The sequence below is a fragment of the Pseudorca crassidens genome, chromosome 20 (genome assembly GCF_039906515.1).
Source record: "Pseudorca crassidens isolate mPseCra1 chromosome 20, mPseCra1.hap1, whole genome shotgun sequence".
Lineage (NCBI taxonomy): Eukaryota > Metazoa > Chordata > Mammalia > Artiodactyla > Delphinidae > Pseudorca > Pseudorca crassidens.
In genome coordinates, this window is record NC_090315.1 from 32137611 (window position 1) to 32163684 (window position 26074).

The 26074-nt window shown below is 41.9% G+C and overlaps 1 protein-coding gene and 1 long non-coding RNA gene across 6 annotated transcripts in view; one reads left to right on the forward strand and one right to left on the reverse strand.

The window, feature by feature from the left end:
* Positions 1–26074, forward strand: part of FTO (FTO alpha-ketoglutarate dependent dioxygenase) — a 375649-nt gene that overhangs the window by 265808 nt on the left and 83767 nt on the right. The window lies entirely within an intron of this gene.
* Positions 10775–12476, reverse strand: LOC137214955 (uncharacterized). Its single transcript, XR_010939107.1, has 2 exons — positions 12206–12476; positions 10775–11009 (listed from the first exon to the last, which is right to left on the reverse strand). It is a non-coding gene; the product is annotated as an uncharacterized lncRNA (long non-coding RNA).

The window sequence follows — 26074 nt, forward strand, 5'->3', positions numbered from 1 at the left end:
CTTGAAGAGCATAACCCTCAATTTTAGCAGAGATGTTCCATTTAGTGTTTTTTTTTTTTTTTAATTCTTCTGAAACATTTTAGACCCATGATCAAAAGGGCTGACTGGATCTAAGTCTCTTATTTTCTACACTCCTGAGCAAAATTCAGAAAAACTGGCTGGTCTAGTTTAGAGAAGAAAGCTAATGGTGGTGGTGGTGGGGGGTGGGGGGGGGGATACTTTCAAAATACAGTCCTACTCTACATCCTCTGCTTTTAGTGATAGACTGTTCTAATTTTGAAATAAGTTTATATTGCTCTAACACTCTAAAAGTTCAGTTTTGGTCTCCGACTCTTAAAATAACAAATCATCTCCAAACGCCTGAAATTCCCTTTAGTTAAAAATGGGATTGAAGTTGAAAAGGGAGAGCTAGGACTGGACATTACCCTGCAAATCTAGGTTAAACCGGGTTGAGTTTTTCCAGAGTCCACCGTTTAGGATTTCAGCCGTCCCAGACCGGCACGTGGTGTTTCCTCTGCTCCTTTGTGAAGGCTGACCATGTGTTCCCTTGCCCGTGCTCCTAAGCTGAATATCATCGCAAATGCTCTGGATCCTTCTTCGGAGAGGCTTTGTGTGGCACACAGGAAGGGATGGGTCATGAATATGCAATGCCTGATATGTAATGTCTTCTTTTAAAACTACAAAAAGAGCGTTCTGATCTCCAAGTTGGGAGCTGATTTCTGATTTCAGCCTAGACAGATCTGCTTAAAACTATAATCAAGCTGATTGTATTGCCCTGGAATTCTAATTTCCAATTTAGGGTTTTGCTATATAATCTCTAGTAGAGTGTGTCTAATCTTCATGAAACCCAGAGCCTTTAAAAAAACTCGGTGGATTTTCTTCCACGGGTCTAGGCTGAGCTGTAGAGACATTCAGTTACTGAGTAAATGAAGGCAGTGTTGTTATGTCACTGTCTTTTTGAAAGACCAACTCAAATTCTATATGCTGTAGCTTTGATCCTTTTCATTTAATTCTAAGTACACTTGTTATTATAGTAACTGTTGTTTGTATGTTATTTTAGCTTTTTACTTAAGTAGCTATTTAGCAATTTAAATGAAAATGTAATTAGGTTACATCTGTTTTACATGCATGTAATACCACGCAGATGTAAACTTCTATTAAAGCCATATTTTCTTTTTGGCAAGGAAAGGCAAAAACAAAATTGCACCCATCATTGGAGTACATCTTGCTCTTAAAATAAAAGAACTGTATATACAAAACGCTACGCCATTATTTACATGGTGGTGAGAGTACATCACTTCAGTTTTTTAACTACAAGAACAAATGCCTTCTATTTTATCTGGATACAGAGTCTAAAATGACAGTGTAGCTTCCCCCAGTCTGTGGGTTTGTGCAGACAGGGTTGCACCCATCTCTACATCATAAACACTGGCTCCTATAATCCCACGTGCTGTGGAGTCAGAGAGCCGCAAGAGTCTAACTTAGCTCTACTTTAACTGACTTTGGTGAAGCCACTTTACCCTTCTCTATTACTTAAAAAAAATCCCCAAGAGTAATAGTATTTTCTCGACCTGCCTCATAGGCTTCTTGTGAGGATCAAGTGAGATAACGAGTGAGCATGTATTTTGCAAAGTATAAAATGTAATTGTTAGAGAGCATTATTAGTATATTAGTCCAAAGACAACATCAACAATAAGCCCCCCTCCCGTTCCCCCCAACATTTTTGTGTGTACGGTGGGGATTGAACTCAGAAATTAATTCTCTTGTTTTGGGAGCCATTGCCTCCCTTACAGGCTCTTAATAGGATTTATAAAACATCATTTCAGACAAAGTCATTTATCTTATTTGCTAACAAGACACAAAATTTGGACTGTCTGGAACCAGGTAATATTTTAAGAGTTGCCCATTTGTTCCATACATGTTCAGCTTTTCAGTGCAGTCATTTTTAATGGTGGTTTTTATAGCATCAATAAAAATATTTTCATATAATTCTTCCTTGTAAATATGGTTAAACTTTTAGCTTTCTGCTACTTGGTAACATGTTAAATAACTTAATGTACTTTCACATTGATTGTTCAATGCCAAGACAGTAAGAAGCCAGGAGGAGCCAGCTTTATAGCATTGCTCTTTTACACTGGGGCCCTAAGCTGAGCTATGAAGGAAAAAAATTCCAGCAGAGTTTGCAATATCCAACTTGTTAGAGATTTTCCATCTCTGATTTTGAAAGAGGGAGCATGGGTTATATTGCCAACATCTCTCTCATACCTGCTTTAAGAAGTTAGTATTTTAGTTGGCAAGGAAAGGAAATCTTCCATCCATGTAATCATCTGTGTACCATTTATTGAGCACTTACTGTATGCCGAGTGCTATTCTAAATGTATATGATTTCATCCTTTAGAGCAAACGCATGGAGTAGTTACTGTTGTTATCCCTCATTTTTTAAATGATTTTTTAAATTTACAATGTTGTGTTAGTTTCAGGTGTACAGTAAAGTGATTCAGATATATATCTATCCAGATAGATATATACCTATGTATCTAGATATATCTATATATCTATATCTATTTATATATATAGATATCTATCTATATCTATGTACCTATCTATATCTATCTATCTATATTCTCTTTCAGATTATTTCCCATTATAGGTTATTACAAGATATTGAGGATAATTCCCTGTGCTATATAGTAGGTCCTTGTTGTTTACTTATTTTATATATAGTAGTGTGTATATGTTAATCCCAAACTCCTAATTTATCTCTCCCCCCTGCCCCATCCCTCATTTTTGAGGTGAAGAAATTGAAGTCTAGAGAAATTAAGAACTTTCCCAAGGTTATATAGCTTATAAGTGGTAGAGCTAGGATTTTAACCTTGGCAGTCTGGCACCAAGGCCTAGATTTTTACCCACTCTACTTCTCCACACCTCGTGTAATACTAGGGCTTTTGTTGTTATTGCTATCTCTTTGTTTTTACTGGTTCCGTCATCCGAATCAAGCATCTGTGACCTAGAAAGACTCTTAAGACTTCCCTTCCTCCCCACATCCCCTTTTTCCCAGTTCAGAAAACCGTATTTGAAAGACATAGGTGCCACAGAAATAAAAATAAATAAGACACGGTGCTCATGGTACTTACAGTTTAGTTCGTGAGGGTTTTGGGTAAGGGATATGGAGAAACAGACTGCCAAGGAGGATGGAATACACACTAAATAAAGATTCAGCTGACGTGCTCAGGGAGCACGGATCAGAGAGTCATCAAGGTCAGGGGAAGCTGCACTAGACCTGTGCCTGGGAGAATGTATATGATTGTGATAAGCAAAGGACACAGGTGGCATTTCAAGCTTCAGTAATAGAATGAGCAAAGACTTGGAGAAAAGAAAATGCAAGCTGGCCTGCTGTAAGAGTTACAGCGAGAGATTCCGAAGCCTCAACTTGGGCACCGGCAGGAAGAGCACAGCTCAGGAACTAGAATGACCTCGCAAGGGTAGGGGGCTGGGATATGGCAACTGATTAAAGAAGGAGGGAGAGGGAGAATTGGAGGAGGTTACTGGGGTCTCCGGCCCGGTAGGCTAGTGGTAATATTCATCATAAGAGGCAACTCAAATTCAAGAAACACTCATATAGTTAGAGAGGCAGAACCAGGTAGAAGGTAAGAACGTGGACCCTCTATTCAGAGAGTCCTGGGTCGGAATCTGTTCTCTACCACTTACTGGTATAGTGACTTTGAGCCAGTTACTTGTTTCACTCCCAGTTTCCTCATCTCTAAGATGGAAATAATCTTAATACTTACCCTGTAATGCTGTTGGGGAAAAGCTAATAGCTGTAGAATGCTTAGCACAGTGCCTCATAGCACACGTTAAATAAATATCTTACTTTGGGTGAGTAGGCTTTGAATCCCCATTTGATAGATGAGGCCCCCAAAGTCTGGGTAGGCAGAGTCACTCTAAAGTCCTGCATTCAGCGAGGGCTTGCCTGGGTGAGTAGAGACCTATACTCTTGCCTCTTGGTGCAGTGTGCTGTCCTGCTAAATTCTAGGTACCTCACACTCAGTCAGCGTCAGGCTGAATCTTGTGCTGGTGTGGCTTTGACCTTCTTTCCATAGAGGATGACGTAGCAGAAGCAGGTACTGTCTCCTCTCATACGTTTACAGCCATTGGTTGAGTGTGTATTATGTGTCTAGCGTGCTATTACATGTTTTGCCTACATTTCTAATGACAGATTATAGATTTAAATGTTCTCCCTTTGCTTTCTTTTATAACTTAGGCATTCACCTTCCCAGAGTCTTTTGGGTCCACCAAAGGCAGTTGTATCCTTCTGTGCGTGCCCTACAGAATGTTCATGACAAAATAAATTGTATTTCTTGATGACTTGCTGGTACAGGAAGGCCACCCAAAGCGTACCCTCTTCTGTACCCTAAATCTCAGTGTGTGTCCTTCTTTTTCTCCTTTTGTGCCCAAGTTAAGCTATTAAGTAGGTAATACACTACTCATGGTGCTTGGGAGAACAACGCCCAAGACTCATGAATAGTCCTCACTGTTAATTGTTAAGCTGCTTCTGCCGGGTGGCTGACCTCGCAGCGTTTGTGTTGTGACAGCTCGTTTGCGTTGATGAGGTGAATGCGTATCTGCCATGATGGCAGGAGTCGGATGAGTCTGGGAAGCCTGGACACAGTATCAGATCATGTTTCACCCAGAGAACAAGATTGATTGATGGTGTTACATGAGGGTGAGGTGGACCCGGCACCACCGTACCACATGCTTTTTTATTCCCTCGTCTGCTCAGTATGCAAGTACAAACAGCTTTAACACAATTTTTTACCTAGAAAGGAGCCTGGGGCTGCATCCAAGTACATTTAACATATGAAAATTGAGCTGCTTTGAACTTGTATGTTTTTGATAACTGCTTGGTATGCTTCCTGGAGGGTCACCTGTAGGCTTTTCTTTCCAAATCCTAATCCCTTTGATTGAGTGCCAGGATAGATAACTCTCATTGAACCACTCCAGTCTCATAATTCTTCCTTCATTCGGAGTTGAAAGGGAACAGCTCCAGATTCAATAGGCAAATCCTCAGATTTAGCTGAAGTCATTCAAACACTTTAAAACTAAAATGGTTTTGTTCTAAAATAGGGTTCAGATGGGCTACTGAATGTTTGCACAAGCTAGTTGCTGCCACGCACTGCAGGATGGGGTGGAAAAACACCCTTGTCTCCGCCTGCACTGCCGACCCCCTCCCCGTTTGCTGTCTCCTTGACCGAGGATTAAAAGGAGGACAACTTGGAGAGTTTGAAGTTTCAAAGTGAGTTGACATGATTGTTTTTAAACGTGGGCATGAGAACAAGCTAGACATTGCTTCTTTTCTGTCCTCCCTAAGACCAGGCTAAACATTCCTGCCCTCTCCTCCCAACCCCCTTTAGGAGGAAGGAAAACAACCATGTTCTTTTTATCTTTACAAATGTGCCTGGTGGGGACTAATCTAAACCAGTTCAAGATGCTTTTATTGAAAACTGTTTAGAGGAACGGAAGGTGCTGCAGAATTAGAAAGAAAGTAGCATCTGGGCCTCTTTGCCGTCCTGCCCCTGAGCTTGCTGTCTGTCTCTGTCTGGCCCTGTCTCCAATCTCTCTCTCTCTCTCTCTCTCTCTCTCTCTCTCTCGCTCTCTCGCTCTCTCGGCACTAACCTGGATTTCTGCTGAGATCTCTGTTTCGAGTCTTTTCAGAGATCATGTTTACTCAAAGATGGTTCCTTTCTGCTGAACATCCTGTGTCTGTCCTATTTGGCCAGAGAGTGCTTCTGTTGGGAAAAGCCATCCTCTTTCTCTTTGTACCTAGTGCCCTATTTCAAAAGGAAGCCTGAAAAGTCATTTCCAGGTTCTGTGTGTGATTGGGTCCTGTGTGGCTTATCAGAGTGAATGTTCCCTCCTGGGTGAACAATCCTTCCCCTTCTCTTGGCCACCAGATGAAGAGATGGGCCCATTGTCAGAGTATTGGGGATCTGAGGCAAGACTGGATTTATTCTCAGGTTGCACTTGAGGCAGGACTGGATTTATCCTCCCCTGGCTAGTTTCCCACTTCTAAAATGAGGCTGCTTCACTCATCGTTGACACCTAACCTTTGTCAAGAACATGGTATATTAGTAAAGTGAAAGATGTTATGTGATTATGAAAAAGGTCAAGACTGGAATCTACCCCATAAGGGAGGACAAAATGATTCAACAGTGATCCAGACGGCTCCTCATCTGAGCCCAGTTTACAGCCTCCTCTTGGACTACACGTTCCATCCAGCTCCGTGCTAGGACCTGACCTTGCCTAGCTTGTGAATTTCGACCCATTGATGGTATAAGTTTATTAACAGCCTTGTTCATTAGATCCTTCTCCTGTTTCTCCTTTTCTGTTTCTCTCCCTGAAAGGTCTTTATGACATTGTAATCATTTATAATTTTAAAGTGCCTCTAATAATGCCTAAAAACAGCGCTTGATTTTAACGAGTGCTGCTTAACCGTAGAAGGCTGGTGTCTGCATCCCTGTCAGTTCTTACGATGATACTTTGGAATGAAAGTAGAAAGTTTATGACACGTTTTATTGTATTCCTAAACGTGAAAGAGGATTCTAATTTCAAAATAAGTGGCTATACTTTTTCATTCTTATTTAGCCTCTGTAGCTGTTTTAATATCCCTTTTATGGTTGACTGGTCAAGGTTTTAAAACAAGTTCTTCGGGGACTCCATGCCCATTAGTCCCTGGCCATAAAACCTGAACTTGACTAAAATAAAACATGATGCCATGGAGCAATTAAGAGGAGAACTTTCAGAGATGACTGTGAATATGAAATGCAGTGATTTATTTTATTAATGGATTTGGGGGGAAACCAGCCCACCTCTTTGAAGCTCAACTCTGTGTATTTTTATATTTTTAATTTATTTCTTTGTTTCTCTCAGGGAAATAGAGGGTTCCACAGCGGGCTCTTACAGTATAGCAATCCTCCTTTTGTAGCCTACTACTTCTGAATATGAGCCTTTATTTTTTTACTTTATGTGGAAAATGGGGGTGATGTCACTTAGGAAAGCACTTTTCCCCAAAGTGGTTTTGGGAACCAGAATCTGGTGTGTTATTTTAAAAAGCGATAATGTAGTAAAGCTAGGCTTTGTGCTTTTAAATAATTGCAGGATTTATGGGATCTATCCCTAACCTGTTCAGTTTTATGGAAGGACAAAATACAGGTTTCCATTTCATCAGAGTTTCTTAAAAACCTAGAACTGCAGTTGACAGTTATTTCTCTTACATGATAATGAAGTCTTTGTTTATTAAACATAGTTTGTAATCTTTTAGGAGTGCTGCAACTTAGTAGCCATTTAATTTGCGAATGGGATTGGCCTCTCTAACCTTTGAAGGAAAGAGTTACTTTTAATGCTTTAAAACTTTCATTGAGGGCTTCCCTGGTGGCGCAGTGGTTGAGAGTCCGCCTGCTGATGCAGGGGACACGGGTTCGTGCCCCGGTCCGGGAAGATCCCACATGCCGCGGAGCGGCTGGGCCCGTGAGCCATGGCTGCTGGGCCTGCGTGTCTGGAGCGTGTGCTCTGCAACGGGAGAGGCTGCAGCAGTGACAGGCCCATGTACTGCAAAAAAAAAAAAAAAAAAAAAAAACTTTCATTGACTTTCAGTTGCCAACTAAAGGATAAGGTAGGTTCAGGTTGTAAGAAGCCTTCGGTGCCTTCCAGCCTCCTCTCTGTTTCCTCTGCTACTGCCCCCGCCGCCCCAGTGGTAGGTCTGCTCCAGAGCACTTACTGTATCCCAGATTTTCCATCTACTCTACTCTTAGGTTTCCACTCCTCTGCTCATGTTTTCTTCTCTCCTTGGAATCCTTCCTTCCTTTGTGTCCGCCACCCCACCCCACCCCCAGCAAACTGCACTTTTCCTTTGCCGCCAGTGCGGATGTTTCCTCCTCTAAGAGGCCTCTGGACTCAGTATCTAGGGCTTCCTCCTAACCCCGTGCAACACGTGTAAAATGTATGCGGCCGCCCTGTAGGCATCCTTCCCCTGCCCAGCAAACTGACCACCTCTCTGGTCCATGGTACTTTCTACAGATCTTAATTCTTGCACTTACACGTTAAGCTTATTCGCTGTTTGTCTAAACGTTTGTCTTGTTCACCTGAAAGTAAGCCACTGGAGGGCTGAGGTGGCCATAACTCTCTCTGTGACCCAAACTGCCACAAGGGAGAGGCACAGTAACTCTCAAATGAATACATGAACTAATGTTTTCTTGCCTGAAGAAATATCAGGAGATGCCTAACCTAAGCATTTGGGTGGACAGAAGCACTTTCTTTCCACCTGTTTCAAAAGTTATTAATCAGCCCACAGGATACTGCTGAGGAAACCTCATATTAGAGCTAATGAACATTAAACTCAGATATCATCAGGAGCTGGCCAAGAACCCAGGGGTGGCCAGTGAGAAACCTCGGCCTAGAAATTTGAATCTTTCCGTTTCACGGCCAGATCCCCTGGCAACCGCACCAGTGTTGTCCTGGCAGGCACACTTTGTTGCCTGTCCGACAGCCAATCCCCTATCCCTACCCTGCTTCTTCACCCCGCTAAGAATCGAATTTTGTTCGGCTGGTGGATAGAGGGCCCTTAATTTCAGGGAACGTCAGCCCCTCTGCCAGCCCCAGGGGTAAATCAGAGTTGGGTTAAGCAAGCCATGGCATTAGATGCTCACTCTCCCAGCCTCCCTTGCAAGCAGGGGACCATGGGACAAGTTCTAACCTATGAGTTGTAAGGCAAAGCCTGCTAAGGCTTCTAGGAAGGGTTTCCTTGCTGGTAAAAAGACAGAGCCTTATCCTCTGCCCTTTCGGAGGCTTCCTGCCTTGGTACTAAGTGAGAGGACACGATGTTGGAGCTTCGACAGCCAGCTTTCAACCATAAGTGGACAAGTATGAGGGCAAAAAGCTATTGCACTGGTGTTGGTGGAACGGATGGTCAGAAAGAGCCCGGATCCATGATGAACAACGTCAAAACCCCACCTCGGGCTTCCCTGGTGGCGCGGTGGTTGGGAGTCCGCCTTCCAATGCCGGGGACACGGGTTCAAGCCCTGGTCCGGGAAGATCCTACGTGCCATGGAGCAACTAGGCCCATGCGCCACAACTACTGGGCCTGCACTCTGGAGCCTGTGAGCCACAACTACTGGAGCCCATTCTCTGCAACAAGACAGGCCACCGCAATGAGAGGCCCATGCACCGCAACTGAGAGTGGCCCCCACTCGCTGCAACTAGAGAGAGCCCATGTGCAGCAATGAAGACCCAAAAATGCAGCCAAAAAAGAAAAAGAACAACAAAAAAAACCTCCCACCTCCAGGCTTCTTCTGAAATAAATTAGTGTCCTGATGGTTGCAGCTTTTGAGAGTTCGTTTTCTGCTCCTTGGAGTAGAGCACATCCTAGCTTATAAAAATGAAGACAGCATCCTAAGAGGAAAGATAGTAGCTAGATAAAACGTGGCGAAGTCTTGACAACATAGTAGCTGAGAAATTTGGTGGCTTGTACACCTGTACACTTCTATTAAGTGCAGGGAGGACCCACTGAGAAGAGCTGCAATGTTCATCATTCAAGAAACATGAAAGAGTGATCTCTGATATTCCTGGCACTGGGCAGGAGGTTGAGGATTGAGAAATAAAAGACAGGTTCTATCCTTAAGGAACTTTTGGTGTCTAATAAGGGAGACCGGTGAGTAAGCAGGCAATTAAGAATGTGATCGTTGCTATCTTTTGATAGGGGTGCATTCAGGGAACTTTGGGAAATCAAAGGAGGCCATGGAACCGTGATAGGCTGGGGAGAAGGAAGGGTCAGGAAAGGTTTCCTGGAGGTATTAATATCTGAGTCTTGAAGAAGGAATAGGATTTTGCCAGGCAAAGAATGGTGGGGAAAGGAGAGAAGGGGCACTCAAGACAAAGGGGATGTGTGCTAAGGTGAAAAGCCACGAGAGAAATGCAGGATTTGAAAACTGCAAATCTTTTGCCATATGTGATCTAGATCTTTCTCATTAAGATTTGGCAAAACTGATAAGAGCTACAAATATTCTATACACTTTTGGTATTTGAAAATATTCTATAATAAATTTTAAGTGAATAAATGGGAGGTGAGAGATGAAAGCATCAAGTATAAAGCATCATTTCCCAATACGTGCCCCTCATAACTCTCAATCCTTGGGATGTTAAATGATTTTAAGCAGAGTAAAAGAGGGGAGTGGTTTCCATAGTCAAATAAATTTGGGAAACATGGGGTTAAATAAAATTGAATAGTTTTCATTCCTGCAGCAATCCCCAAAGCCCTTGATACTCTCGTGTTAATTGTAACTCTCCAAAAGGAGGCTACTGCCTGGAGCATTTCCCCAAATATATTTGACTGTACATACACTCTTTTTTTATATAACCCTCTGCAGAACTGAGGCTTTGGAAAGGGTCGGTGTAGACTATTCCTACAGAAAGCTCGACTGAGAAAGAAAGTATAGTTACAGGGTGACAACTAGCATGGGGTCTGAGTAAAGGGAGACATTTCATAAGATGGGAGAGTCAAGAGCATGTATGTATGCCAAGGGCGAAAAGGAGTGGTGAGGGAAGTTATAGACATAGGAGCACGGGCACGTTATTGGGAGGGCAAGCAAGGTAGTACTTGAGGTTATAAGAGGGATGGAATCTTAAAGGACTTCTGCCAGCATCTCTGTTCAAGATGTCAAGATTGTGGTAACGTGTTTCCATGTTACGTATCAGTTGCAAGAGACAGAAAACCCAACTCAAATTGACTTCGGTAGAAAGAGTTTAGTGGTTCACACCATCGAAAAGTGCATGGTAACTAGCTTCAGGCATAGCTTAATGCAGGGATTAACCATATCATCAGGACCCATCTCTCTGCTCTTTGTTCTTCTTAGTTGGTTGCATTCTTAGCGTCCTCATAGCTCCTGGCAGCTTTGGCCTTTTCTGTTTGCAAGACGGTTGCAGCTCCAGACTTCACATCTACCATCACACCACTAATCCTATAATAGAAGAAACACTTTTGTTTCTCAGAAGCCCCAGCTCCTTACTGTGCCTCCTTGGTCTGAGTGATTTATGAGTCCTTCGCTGAATCAGTCCCTATAGCCAGGGACTATACAGTCAGTGTCCAAGCACCCTCACCATCCCCCTCGTGAATGGTGCGAATTCACAAAGGAAAACCAAGGATTCTGTATCTCAAGAGTGGAATACGTTAAAAAGGTAACTCCCTCCCATCTCCACAGAAAGGAAACTAACTCTCTAAAACTAACGCCTTTAGATTTTACCCAAGATGATTTTAAATTCTAAATGTTGGAATGTGTAGGATCCCAGATCTGACAGCATGAATTAGATCCCTCCGTTTGGAGCACCCAAGTAAACGAAGGGTGTTGACAGCTGTCATGGGGAATGCTGACTGATCCTCACTGAAGAAGTCCTGCAAGAAATCCTCTTTAGAAAGAAAGAAAAAGCAGTTTTTGAGAACCCGGGTAGCTTTCACCAAAGACCAGAACCTGTCAGCCACAGGCAGAAGTCATTAGCAGGATTTATACATGCCCCTATCCAGCACTGAGTCAAAGGGAGATACGCCAAGGGGATTTCTCTCTTCCGGAAACCCACCAGAGGAATGAGGAAGACTTTCCGGGTAAAGTTTCAGAGAACTTAATGCATAAATCCCCTTAACAAACACTGGGATTTGGGTTTGTAACTCATCCCTCCCAGCTTAGGTCCTGTGGAGACAGGCTGTCATGGCTGCCATGGGACCAGCACAACCAAACCGAGGAAGAAAGGGGTAGAATTTATGGCAACAATATGGAAACTGCCGAAAGTGGTGACTTTTTTATAATGTGGCACTGGACGCATTTTTGCTTTCAGGACACTTGGTAGGTAGCCCTTGAGCTGTTGCTAAAGACCCCCTGAAAACAGCCGGTGGCTGGGTGCTTGCTAAGTGTTGTCCCCTCTCTGTGATTTACAACTCTGTGACCTTCATTTCTCCTCTGATAGAGACTGTGCCATAAATTGGCCAGATTCTCCCAAACTCTGTGGCAAGTGAGAATGGGAAAGTCTGGATTCTCTCCATGTCTGAATCGTAGAAGATATCATTAATTTGCTAAGTTTCCGCCTCACAAGGAAATTTTAAAAACCAACACACAGACGTTTCCCCCCACCCCTCTGGATTGACAGACATCATTCCTTGAGGTACCTCTGGTTTGGAGAAAAGCAGCCAGAATTTATACCCAGACAGCGTGCCATGATCTCTCTTTACCTATTTGTTGCATTAGATATGAAGTCAGAACAAATGGTGAGTCTCAGAGGAAAAGGTCCAGAATGCAGCCTGACAAACAAGAGCAGGAATGATCTCGCGTGATGAGCGCTGTGCTCTATTAGTGCTTTGGCCGTGGATTTGGCCGCCATTCAACAGTCTCCACGGCCAGCCTTCTGCGTGCCTTTTCCTTTCCTCCTCCTGTTTGGTTGCAAACTTATTTTGACTGAGGATTTACTTGTCACCTCATGTTTACATTTCAAATTATTGCATTAAGAAAAACACGGGAGAAAGCAAACAAGCAAGTATATTCCCACAGGTCACCAGGCGTAGAAATCATACTCATATTTCAAAGAAAAGGAAGGGGGTTGGGCTGGAGAATAGAGGACAGATATATTTACGGGTGAAAAAAAACCCCTCCTGACTTTTTGGGCGCAAGTCAGATCCTGGATTGTGGGCATTTTTCTCAGCTACTGGTGATTCCTGGGACTGCTAACCAGGGGAGATTCTGGTCCAACTGAAGTTGCCATGTAATCCCACAGAATCATGCTACCATTCTGATTTCTCTGACTATTAGTGACTGCAACAACAAAGAGAAGAACTCTGCTTTAAGAACTGTTTCCACAGTGTCTCTAGGGGACAGGTTTGCTTTGGTCTATAAATATCCCAAAGGCAAGCTGAGACGATGTAAATTAAAGAAATAGAGCCGGTGACAAGCAACTCTGTGGTTTTATTTGATTTTCCAAAACACATGTCCATCAGCATGTTGTAGACAACACAATATGATTAAAGCACATGTATTGCATTTTAATTGGTATAACGTGTGATGTATAGTAAAGTTGGAACCACTAGGTATACTTCTGCTTTTGAGCAATTTCTTTGATTCATCAGACTTTCTAACAACATAAAATATGAGTCAGGAAGTCTGCACTCTGAGCTGGGCTCTGCCCCTCTTCAGCCTTGTGACCTTGGATAAGTCACTAAATATGTTTGGATCTTGTTTTCCTCAGCTATAAAATGAGTGGTTTATGCTAGATAAAAATGTAAGTAGTCTTCCACTTTCAAAAAAAGTCCAAAACCTTTCCTAGCCTCTGGAATTTTATTACTGAATTCAGTGACCTTAAGTCTCTTTAGCAACTGAGTCTCTTCCTTTTTAATCGATAACGAATTTGACTTTTGTCTAAACTTTGGATTTTTTTTTTGAAACTGATTTCAGTAATTGCATCATACACATTTTTTTAACTAGCTTATATTAAACAAGAGAGAGCGAAAAAAATGGCAATAACAATATAGTTTTTTCCCTGACATTCCATTCCATAAGCATTTGCCCTGGAGTAAATGTGAGATAGAAGTCAGGAATCTGTGCCTGCTTCTCAGAGGGTGAATATTTTCCTATTATGAGTGTGATTCTAACACCTTAAAGACGTATTCTTTTGGTGCAATATGGCCCCAAAACATAAAGCAACTGTTTGTTGCCTAATTGAACATTTGGGTGCTTAACTGAAGAGCAATATCTATTCCAATGGTGGAGGGAAACCTAGCTGTGTTGGACTTAACCGAAAAATGGTATTGACCTACAAGTGACAGGTAAATATTTGAGTTCAACTTGGAGGGACTTTTGAGTGTAATTTTGAGTCCGCATAATTTTTGCTTTCTCAGATGCCTTTAGAATCTGATAGCCCTGCCCTTTGCCCTGCTCCCAAAGCATAAGATAGGACTCATCGATAAAGACCGTTAGATTTCATGCTTTTTCTCTGCTTCCAGAGAAATGGTTGGTCTGAGAAATGATAAGAGTGGAGTAAAGAATGGGAACGCATGTTAATCCCACCCACTGTACTTTATGGCTTTTAAGGCTACTGAACTAGCCTCCCAAGACTTAATCTTTCTCAGTGTCCCTTGGGAACTTGCCTTTCAGCATGTGGTCACCAGGTTGTGCTCTCAGACAACATGTGAGCCACCAGCTTTGTGCTCAGCCTTCCAACCCTGGTAGAATTTGGCCTCAGAAAGGGCTTCCTTGAGGCCAGATGATTGGTAATATTGTGTTCCAAACACTTCAGGAAAAAGACCACAAATTTCTACTTGAATACATCCTTTTTACCACCCAAAAACAAACGAATGGAAGAAGACGAGGAGACGACACCATCAGGAGTACTGTAGTCTTTTTATCTGGTTCTGAAGCTGTGTGCATTTTTAACCGATTCTAAGCAAAATTATATATTCCACTTTAGGCTCTTCATCTTTATATTTCCCTGGTGGCCATTTCATGGAAGGAGCTCTCTACTGCTATCGATATTTACATCACCCTTTACAATTCCAGAAGCACTTCAGATCTTCAAAGCTCTTAATAAACTGCGACTTTCACAATTATTTTTAAAGCAGTGATACTTTCAAAAATTTGTTGTGATCACTTAAAAACATATGTCATCATAAAGACAAATTATAACAAGTGTTGATGACGAGAGGGAAAAATTACAGCCCTGTGTATTGCTAGTGGGGATATAAAATGGTGTAGCCAGTTTGGAAAACAGTCTAGAAATTCTTAAAATTGTTAAACATAGAATTACCATGTGATCCAGCAATTTCACTCCTAGTTACCCAAGAGAAATAAATACATATATCTATACAAACTTTGCACACAAATGTTCAGAGGAGCATTATTCATAAAGGCCAAAAATGGAAACAACTCAGGTGTCTCTTGAATAATGAGTGGTTAATCAAAATGTGGTATATCCATACAATGGAATATTATTCGGCAATAAAAAATGAAATAATAACACATGCTACGATATGGATGAATTGTGAATTGCTAAGTGAAAGAAGCCAGTTACAAAATACCATCCAGTATGATTCCATTTATATGAAATGTCCAGAATAGGCTAATCTAAGAGACAGAAACTAGTGGTTGTCGGGCTGGGGTGGGCAGGAACAAATATACTAAAAGTCACTGAAATATACTCTTTAAGTGGGTAAACCATATGGATTGTGAATTATATTTCAATAAATATAATTAAGAAATAGGCTCAGAAAATGTTTAATTATCTTTACTTAGCATGTTACATCTTCAGGGAAATGACCCTATTAAAATTTTGCAAGTAAAAGCAACAAAATTTCCCATGTTGGGTTATTCTTTGGCTATAACTATCTTCCAAATCAAATTGAAATTGATATTTCCTCCTCATTACTATGAGCTGAGCTACTGCATGAAAGTAAAATATAGCTGTCAAGTAATTACAAAACACCCATGTTACACACCACATACTAGTTAATGAATTTGCATCCTTAACCAAAGAGGAGAGAGAACAAAATGGGATGTCATACATGTACATGGGAATTTTCCCATAGGCCAGAGGAACACTCTTTTGGTTTTGATACCAGGCACCAGCTCTAATACGATGAAGCCATGTAGCCTGATGACATGGAAATTCAATGGAATGCTTTAGCATTATGGGTTATCTCCAGGCAGAACCAGATTTCTTGTCTTCACATCAAGGTAGATGTAAAAGGGAGGAGAACCTATATTTATATGTGTGTGTGTGTGTGTGTGTGTGTGTGTGTGTGTGTGTGTGTATATAAAATATTATATTATTAGTTATATTACTATATTGATAGCTATATAACATAGCTGTTTCCCAAGCGCTATGCTAATACAATACATGTAGTACATATTACTTATATATGTACTCATTTAATCCTCATGAGAATTTTTTGAGGACGACATTATTATCATTTTGTAGATGAGAAAACCTGAAGAGAATAGAAGTTAAGTAACTTGCCATGCTTACCCAGCTAACTCTCACTCATGATTCATGAGGCATTTACCAAGCAACTACTACATACGGGCATTAAAGATACAAAGAAGGATCAAACACAATCCCTGCCATCAAAGAACTTAAAGAACTGTGCTGGAGAAGAATTTAGTTATGTCATTTCAGAGGTAAAGGAACTCAAATTGGGGAGTTTTGGGGCATCTGTCTAAGGACTGTATGGCCAAGATAAATTGATAACATAAATGTAAGCATCAGTGTACTAATGGGAGGAAGTGTCATGGAGAAAATTTTATTAAATGTATTAGGACTCTTGGGAACTACTTGTTCATTATTAAGTTCTTTGATGACACAGACCGTTGCTCAAGAATCTCTTCCCAGAGTAGTTTATAAACATCAAATGGTTTCATGATGAGTAGTTCCAGAAAGGGTTAAAGTTAGCTTCTCTGGGACACATAATGGGAGAGTGGCTGAACATGATTTCAAAGGGATTTTTTAGGAGAGAATTCCAATTACAGAGAAGTAATTTCCCTTTCTAGCTTACTAAGCTCTCTTTCAGACTAATGCAGTTTCAAGATTCATATCCCTTCTCCCCTTATTTCAACAGATATTTTGAATATGGAAATCTTATGTCAAAACTTAGCCGAAGCCTTCATCAGGCTTTTGAAAGGCTAAGTAAGAATTCTGTTTCTAGGAATAAAAAGATTCTGATCAGAAAGATTCTTTGCCGGCTAGAGTTCCTTTTTTGGATGGTAGTTCAAGCAGTCTTTAATCATGTTTTTGTTGATTATTTATTAGTTTCCCTGGGAAATCAAAGACTCGGTAACGTAAAATGTATTTTCCTTAAGATATTTTATGAATCAGAATCCCCAGTAAGGAAATAGTGGAAAATACATTTCCTTTGCTAATATGGACTAATTGGGAATTAAAATACCTTCCTCTGGTGAGTGCCCCACATGGAAATGCTAAATGACCCAACTGGCCCAATTGTACCAACCACGGTTTCCATATACCCAGACAAACACAGTTTGTCTCTGCCACCCAGATGAAACTCTTATGCCACTGCTAGATAAAGAGAGTGTTTTGTCAGTAAATCAAAACTGCAGAGCACTAGAACTAATTTAAGCAAAAGGATAGGCTCCAAGCCCAGCTGTGTGGGTAAACCCACACTGAACCAAATGGGGGAACTAATGAAACCTAATACGTGTGTATTCCAGCCATCAGCCTAGCGGCTATGTAACACAGGCTCGCAGGGTTTGTCACTGTGAGAAGTGTGAAAACTAACTTCCATCTTCAACCATGTGGGGCCGACAGCCTTTGGCAGTTTTGGCCAATACCACGCTTGCTCTTGGAGAGCCACCTTTGGCTAGCTTCCTATTGGAGGTGAGTGGAATTGTGAAATATACTTACTTATGCAGATCATCCTCATCAAGTGGAATCAAAGGGCATTTGAAAAAAAAAAGTAAAACATGAAAGAAATTTGATGCATTTTATGCCGTTGAGGCCAATATAGTTTGGGGAAATAAAAGATGGACATCCATGGGCTTCCCTGGTGGCGCAGTGGTTGAGAGTCCGCCTGCCGATGCAGGGGACACGGGTTCGTGCCCCGGTCCGGGAAGATCCCACATGCCGCGGAGCAGCTGGGCCCGTGAGCCATGGCCGCTGGGCCTGCGCGTCCGGAGCCTGTGCTCCGCGACGGGAGAGGCCACAACAGTGAGAGGCCCGCGTACAGCCAGAAAAAAAGATGGACATCAATGAAAAACATAAAAACAATTCAGAGTAATAAAATATGTGTGTGTGACAGAGGCAAGTGGACCATGGTGGTAAAGGGCACGACTCTGGAGTCAGATGGTCTGAGTTCAAAGCCCACTCTGCCACTTACTAGGTGTGAGACCTGGAGCAAGTTGTTGACTTGTATCGTCATCTATAAAATGGAGATGATAAGAGTACCCACCTTGTAAGGTTGTTGTCAATTAATAGATATAAAGGTGTTGAGAATGATATCAGGCATGTTGGTTGGTATTATTATAGATCAGAAGTCACAAGCTCGAATGCTTACAGTGCCCAGAAGCACCAGCACAGTTATCACTGGCAGCAGAGACGTGGCCTAGTGACGTGGAGAAATGGAGAGTGATGGGGACAGTGGCGAACAGTCACCCCTCTGCTCTGTGCTGGATGTGGCCGTATGAGAATGCTGGTCCCGTGTCGCTGTATCTTCTGGTATGTCAGAGGAAGCTGGAAATCTGGATTTTATTGAAAATCTCCCAACTCTTTTCAATGTGGTTGATTTATTTTAAAACCCTCTACAAGCCAAATAAAACACTGTCTGCAGGCTGTGGGCCACCAGCTAATGACCTCTTTGGTCTAATAATGAAACATTTTAATGTAGCTTATGGAAATCCATCTGATGAATTTATTGCCACACCATGAAACAGGTTCATTCTGATTCCGGAACTATCCGTCGGGTTCCTATTAAGTGTCAGACCTTGTGCCGGTGCTCAGGCTACAGTAGAGGCCAAGACAGATAATCCGAGGAAGGCACACACTTTACAAGGTTTTTAAATGAAGAGAAAGCAACACCTGGCACTTAATAGATACTCGATAAATGTAGGTTCCCAGCTCCTTCCATTACCTTTGTTAAGTCTAGACCTAATTCACTGAGTGTTTGGGAGCTAACCTAGGTTTCTGGGTAATAATCGTGTGACGCAGTTAAAAACAAATGAACCTACCAACACTATCGCAGAAACGCTCTACTAAAGCGCTGTTCCTCTTAAGTTTCCTGCTTTTTCTTTGGTTCATTATCCTAACTCTTACTTGATAGCGCATCAGTACTTAGGAACTTGGGCTATGATGTTTTACAGTTATTTGCACGTTGCTCCACAAATTTTTCTAGTTTCTTCGAGAATACGAGCTTCCTTCACGCTTCCAAAGGGTGTCCCGTGGGACACTAATCCTGTGAGCTAATCCAGTGTCATTTGAGAAATAGGGAATATTATACATCCCGTCCTCTTTCTTGGAGATTCACAAAGCGCATTAGCAGAGCCCACTTAAGGCTCTGAGGAAAAACTGCAATTTAGGAAACTACTTCATAAGCATTGTCTCAGTTACTGTTTCCCAAATGTATTTGACCAAGGAACCCCTCCTCCTTTTCCCCCCAGTTAATGCATCTGAATATGCCTGGTTACTGATACTGTCCGACCCATTGGGGGAAAAGCTGGATTGCCAATTATAGTTCCTGTTCGAACTGTAGTTTCCTCCAATTTCTTCCCCATGCCAGCATCCACAGATAAAGATATCTCCAAAGGCTCAGACTTTATTTTCAATCTGAGTGTGGCAGTGGCCGTCTCGTTGCTGCCTAGCAATTGAATTGTAAATTCCTTGAGGATAGGGCCTGTCATCCTTGTCCTTTCCCCAGCACCAAGCACAGGGTCCTTCCACAGTGGGTGTTTAGTAAACGCACATTGAATGCTGTGAGACTCCTTTTGTCACTATGGTGTTTTAACCAACCAGTGAATGGCCCCCGCAAAAAAAAAAAAGAAAGAAAGCAATATATATTGCAAGAGATGTTAACAATAAATGAATTCCAGTGAAGAGTAGGTGGGCGTTTGGGGGTCCTATTCTTTAACTTTTCTGCACATTTAAAATGATTTCCAAAATTTAAAATTCCTTTCAATTCAAAAACTGTGTTCTTAAATGGTGTAAATTATACCTTGATTAAAAACAAACAAACAGATTGCAAGGTTTGGCAAAGCTGAGAGGAGCAAGAAAGGAAAATGAAGAATGCCCATAAACAGATCAAGAAAAGAGGATGGAAATGTACTGGGGAGAAGAACAAGTGAGCAATCAAATCAGCAGGTTGGGATTTTTCCAAAGATCTGTGCCTGATACTGGTTTCAGGATAGGATCTCCCAAGAGCCCAGTTCCCAGGCTGCATTCCACCTCGGGTCAGCCCAGGCCTCCCAACAAGCCTTGCGCTAGTGGTATCTGCCAGTACATTCTGTCTTCGCAAGCTGTTGAGTCCTCCACTGTCACCCTGTCCCCGGCGCCCCTCTCCCCACCCCACCACATACACATCTGGCCTTTCTGCCGTGAGGCCAGCCCAGTAATCTCCTCCACCATGATGCAGCTTCTTCCGTGACTCACCCACCCAGGCACACTGCTCAGTGCTTCCTGTCAAGCCTCAACCTGACCCTTCTTTGGAGAAAGAGGAGTCAGCGTCAGAGGGCTGACGTTGAGGGCTCAGCTGTACAATGACATTTCCCACCCTCATCAGCCATGGAGGAACCAGAGTTTATTTTTGACCGTCCGTGTGAGCTTTGCGCAGACCCTAACAGACAGGGGAACACTGAGCTATTGTCCCCATTTTTCTGAGCCTCAGTGGCTCTAATATGTCTCTTTGGTTGTGGGCAGAGTGCTCATTCTTCGGCTTTAATACAATTCCTTCCTTCCTAGCTCTTCACATTTGTAAATCTTCAGTAACACATACGTGGGAGATCAATATGACATGCCCCAACCCAGTTGCAGTGGTCAAAGGAAGACCATCCAAGCCTTTAAAATCAGTCTTGTTGACGCTCATATTTTTACATCCAGTCCCACTTCCTCACCTCCTGTGTTTTATGAACGCGAGTGATTTAGGACAATGAGAGTCACAGGATTTTAAATAACTTAACTCCTAGGTGTGTTTGGTATGGAAACAAAGATAACCCTGTTCGAGAGTGAATCTGTGCCTCTGGGTGAATGGCCAGGTGTTCTTTTAACTGAACTGTGAGACTAATTTCTTCCTGGCCTCTGGAAACCAGCTGAAGCAGTGGGCCAGCTGGTATATCTTCAATCTTGCATACCAACATCTTTCCCTGATTCACAGATTTCCTTTATCCCCAGCACTTCCTCTGGTATGTGCATCCCTGACAGTAAGCGATATCTCTTATTGAATTTGGGCATTTTTAAGACGTGCGTCTTTTGGAGGGGGGAGTGGGGAAGGAAGGAGGGTGGATGGTTATGATAGAATATTTCCAGAGGGAACCTCCCTTTAATCTCACTCACCTCTGACTCTTGTGCATCAGATGATCTCCACACTCATAAGAGGGTGACACTGAATCATTGAGGATAACATTTATGCACATGACTCTTTTTAATATTTCAGTGATCTCAGAGAAAACAAACGTAACTTACATCCAGTTGTTGTAATATCCATGACTAGGAGTATAAAACAATAAGAAAACTGTGGAGATTGTTATCTAAAGAAGTTCCTTTTGGAAATTTTCTGAGAACTTTCAGTTGCCAAGCACAGCTTTTTTTTCTTTTTTTTTTTTTTGTATCTGACTTTCTTTTTTAATATTTATTTTATATCGGAGTTTAGTTGATTAACAACGTTGTGTTAGTTTCGGGTGTACAGCAACGTGATTCAGTTATACACATATATGTATCTATTCTTTTTCAGATTCTTTTCCCATTTAGGTTATTACAGAACACTGAGCAGTGTCCCCTGTGCTCTACAGTAGGTCCTTGTTGGCTATCTGTTTTAAATATAACAGCATGTACGTGGCAATCCCAAACTCCCCATATCCCTCCCCCCACCCATCCGCCTGGGAACCATAAATTCATTCTCTTAAGTGTGTCAACTGACTCACTTTCAGTGATTTGAGATTTGGAGAGGCCCGGAGATTTACTTGGTGAGTCACAGAACAACTCTTGGTATTAGGAAGCAGAAGTCTGTACCTGACAGTCTGGTGGTTCTCAGAATACTAGATCATATCCATAATTTATTTTTCCCAAATAGCTGTGACATATAAGATTCTCCATACACTAGCAAGGCTATTTGAAGATCACAGGTAAGTGATAGAGGACCAGTGGTGACTTGAAGCACGTCCACTTTGGCAGTGTGCACCTGTGGACACCTCTAGTATAATCTGTATCCTATCTTACAAAAATTCGAAAGTTAATGCAGTTTTCTTTGCTAGTGATAGATGGGCTTTGGTTTTCAAGAGCCTGCAGTGCTTCGGTTGAAGGTCTATCTGTTGTAGAGAGGAAATTTACCGGGGCCCCCAGTGCGAGCTGCACGAGGGGGCAAACTGGGGAACTCCTTTAGTCCGGTGTGTGTGAGAATTTTGGTCCACCGAACTGAGTTGTCACTCCCATGGCTCAGCTGGAGAATGCCATTCTCATGTCATTGGCACGAGTCTAGCTTGCCTGAATTGTGTGCTGTCAGATGTGCATGGGATGGGTTTTCAGGCATTTTTAAATGGAGAGAGATGTCCTGGATATTTCAGCTGCAGAGGCCCTTGAACTGGATGTTGTCAGCTATTTCCATATTACAGAAACAATGATGTTTCATGTAGAGTATGGTAGCAACGTTCTCTCCTAAGAAGGTGCATCCCCTTTTCTGTTTACACGCAGAGTTGTGTGTTACAGCAGGTCTTTGCACTTGGTGACGATTGTAATTTTTGAAGTAGCACCTTATAAAGCAACAGAGACTTGTTTTCAAGAGGGAATTTCCTGTGGCTAAGAACTAAAAATAAAATAATAAAGCAGTGTCTAAAGCAGAAGGGACTGGGACCAGAGCAGAAAGTTTGAACCAGCTTTTAACAAAAGATTTAAAAATTTTAAGATTTTGGAAAAATTCACCTTAAAAGATAATGTGAATAATGATAACAATCATATTTCTTGATTGTCATATGCCAATCCTATGCCACATGCTTATGGAAATTTTTAAATTTCATTTTCACAGCATTCTATGAAGCAGGTACTTTGTTATCCCTATTTGCCAGATGAGAAAGCTGAGGCTTCACCGACTGATTTAGGGTCAGACAGCCTCCAGCAAGTGGGGAAAACAGACTTCCAGCTCACGTGGTCAGCCTCAGAGTGGTCGCTCTGGGCCATTTTTCTATCTTACCTTATATATCATTTCTTCCTACCGCAGAGGTCACAAACTAAGAGCCGGGAGGCCAAGTCTAGCCTCGGGTAACAATAGTAGACATGGAGCAATTACTATGTATCAGGATTATTTTATGCCCCTTCCTTTGTTCCTTCACTTCATCCTCAAAACAACTCCGTGAAGTGGTGGCAATTACTATCCCCATTTAAATGTAAGGAAAAGTGACATTCATATTAAGTAATGTGTCCCACATGTTAGCACAGCTAACATCCAACTCCAGGCAGTCTGGTCCCAGAATCCATTCCCTTAACCATTATGTTAAAAAACGCAGTTGTTTGCTAACATTTTTTTAATAAAAAAATTTTTTTAATTGAATTATAGTTGATATACAATGTTGTGGCAGTATCAGGTATACAGCAAAGTGATTCAGTTATACATATATTTTTTTTTCTTTTCCCTTATAGGTTATTACAGAATATTGAATATAGTTCCCTGTACTATACAGTAGGTCCTTGTTGGTTATCTATTTTACATATAGTAGTGTGTATATGTTAATCCCAAACTCCTAATTTATCCATCCTCCCCTTCCCTTTTGGTAACCATAAGTTTGTTTTATATGTCTGTGGGTCTATTTCTGTTTTGTTTATAAGTTCATTTGTATCATTTTTTTTACATTCCAAATATAAGGAGTATCATGATATTTGTCTTTTTCTTTCTGACTTACTTAGTAGGATAATCTCTAGGTCTATCCATGTTGCTGCAAATGGCATTACTTCATTCTTTTTTTTTTTTTTTAAGTTTTTCCTTTTTTTAAAAAATTCTTTTTTTTAAACCCCACATTTGTTTATTTATTTATTTTTTTGGCTGTCTTGGGTCTTCGTTTCTGTGCGAGGGCTTTCTCTAGTTGTGGCAAGCGGGGGCCACTCTTCATCGCAGTGCGCGGGCCTCTCACTATCGCGGCCTCTCTTGTTGCGGAGCACAGGCTCTAGACGTGCAGGCTCAGTAGTTGCGGCTCACGGGCCTAGTTGCTCCGCGGCATGTGGGATCTTCCCAGACCAGGGTTCAAACCCGTGTCCCCTGCATTAGCAGGCAGATTCTCAACCACTGCGCCACCAGGGAAGCCCTACTTCATTCTTTTTTTTATGGCTGAGTAATATTCCACTGTATAAGTATACCACAGCCTCTTTATCCGTTCATCTGTCGATGGACATTTAAATTGTTTCCATGTCTTGTCTCTTGTAAATAGTGCTGCTATGAACATTGGGGTGCATGTATCTTTTCGAATTACAGTTTTCTTTAGATATATGCCCAGGAGTGGGATTGCTGGATCGTATGGTAACGCTGTTTTTAGTGTTTTAAGGAACCTTCACACTGTTTTCCATAGTGTCTGCACCATTTTACTTTCCCGCCAACAGTGTAGGAGGGTTCCTTTTTCTCCACACCCTCTCCAGCATTTATTATTGTAGACTTTTTGGTGATTGTTCGCCAACTTTTTAAAACCTGGATATTTCATACAAGTCTGACTGCTCCTGAAAAAAAAACAACAGAAGATTGGACAATACTGGTCCCCTTCCACCTGGCGACCATCACTTGGCAGCAGTGGGTAGCTGCCCGTTTTACAGGGGATATGTCTTGCCTGGTTGCTGCGACCCCTCACTTTTGCTGTGTTTACTCTTTGGTTGCCCCCCTGGGCTTTGGGGGCATTTCATGTTGCATTCCCAATCTACAGTCTCCCTAGTAGTGGAGGTGCCTCTGCAGCAACCTAAATGTCTTGTATTGTAGCACAGGGTGTTCTGTGCACTTCTCCTAAATAACAACAAATTCCTCCGCTCTGCCTTCCTCCCTGTCCTCTTCCCCCAGTTCCTGCAGGGCTAGTGTTTGTGCTCAATCAGGTGGGGAGCATGGGAGGTTTATAACGTTTTCTCTCTGCCTGGTCCATGGCACGCTGGTGGTGCTTGGTTGGCAATAACCGAGGTGATAACAGCATCACCAGGCTTTGGCACGAAGCTTGGTAGGCTGTTGTATGACACAGAGATACCCAGCCTCTGTACATGTCAGAGCAAAATACAACGCTAACATCCAGAAATGAAGAGAAAGATTTTGGCAGGTACATGCCGCCTCCTAAAACTAGAGATTTAAATATTTTAAAAGGGCTTTTCCAAGAACTCAGTCTCGATTATTTGTTTCATGTTGGGCCCAAGCAATGCATTATTGGTAAGATAATGAGTGGCATTCACCCAAGAGTAATCCTTTCAGGGATTTTGATGATGCAGTAAATCATGAGTGTAAAGCCTGAGTGGTTTATGCCATTAAAACCTCGAGATAGAATTAGACTTGTAATCACCACTTGCCCATGTTTTGTCATTTATGATAATTATGGTAGTAATAATCCGTGTATTGTTGAGAAGTAGCAGTCAGAAGCATCCATCAGTTTTTTATCGACACCAAATCAAGTTGATACTTCATCTTCGCTGCAGAAATGTAGATTGCACCAATTAGTCTAAAGAAATTGGGCAGTCATTAGCAATGAAGTCAGCAGTTAATCTACAGGACATTTCTGGTCCCTCTCATGCCAACAATCCCTCTTAATTACGTGGAATATCGTGAGCTTCTTTGGGAGTCTGTCTATAGTGCTGTTGTTAGCTTAGAACTAGAAGAAGCATCTATGGTCCCTGCTTTTATTTTTTAATTTTTTTTAACGCCCTAATACCTCGCAGTCCCCACCTTGTACCCCTCTGTGCTTCTGAGCAAATTTATTCTGAAGCAGAACCCTCGAATCAAAGCAGTTGGCATTTCCTTCCTCTTATTTAGAAATAGGAATTTTCCCCAATGGGCTTCTTTCAGTGATGGTGTGTTAGCTCACCATCCCATACTTGTTAACTATTATTATTCACCTTACCCAAATCATGGAATAATCATCTCTTTAAAAAAAAAAAAGGAAAGAAAGAGAAAGAAAAGTCAGAATTTAGAGGAAAAAAATCCAACTAGTTGTGAAGAAATCCTGGTGCTAATGAGCCTTCTGCATCTGCCTCAAGCCTTATCCCCAGGCTAACCCAGTCTCCCGCTCCAGACATTTTCAATCAGCGGAGCCCACAAATTGTACTAAGCAGCTGAATAATGCAGGGTGGAAATTTCAAATATATATATTTTTTCTATTTAGGAAATTTGGAA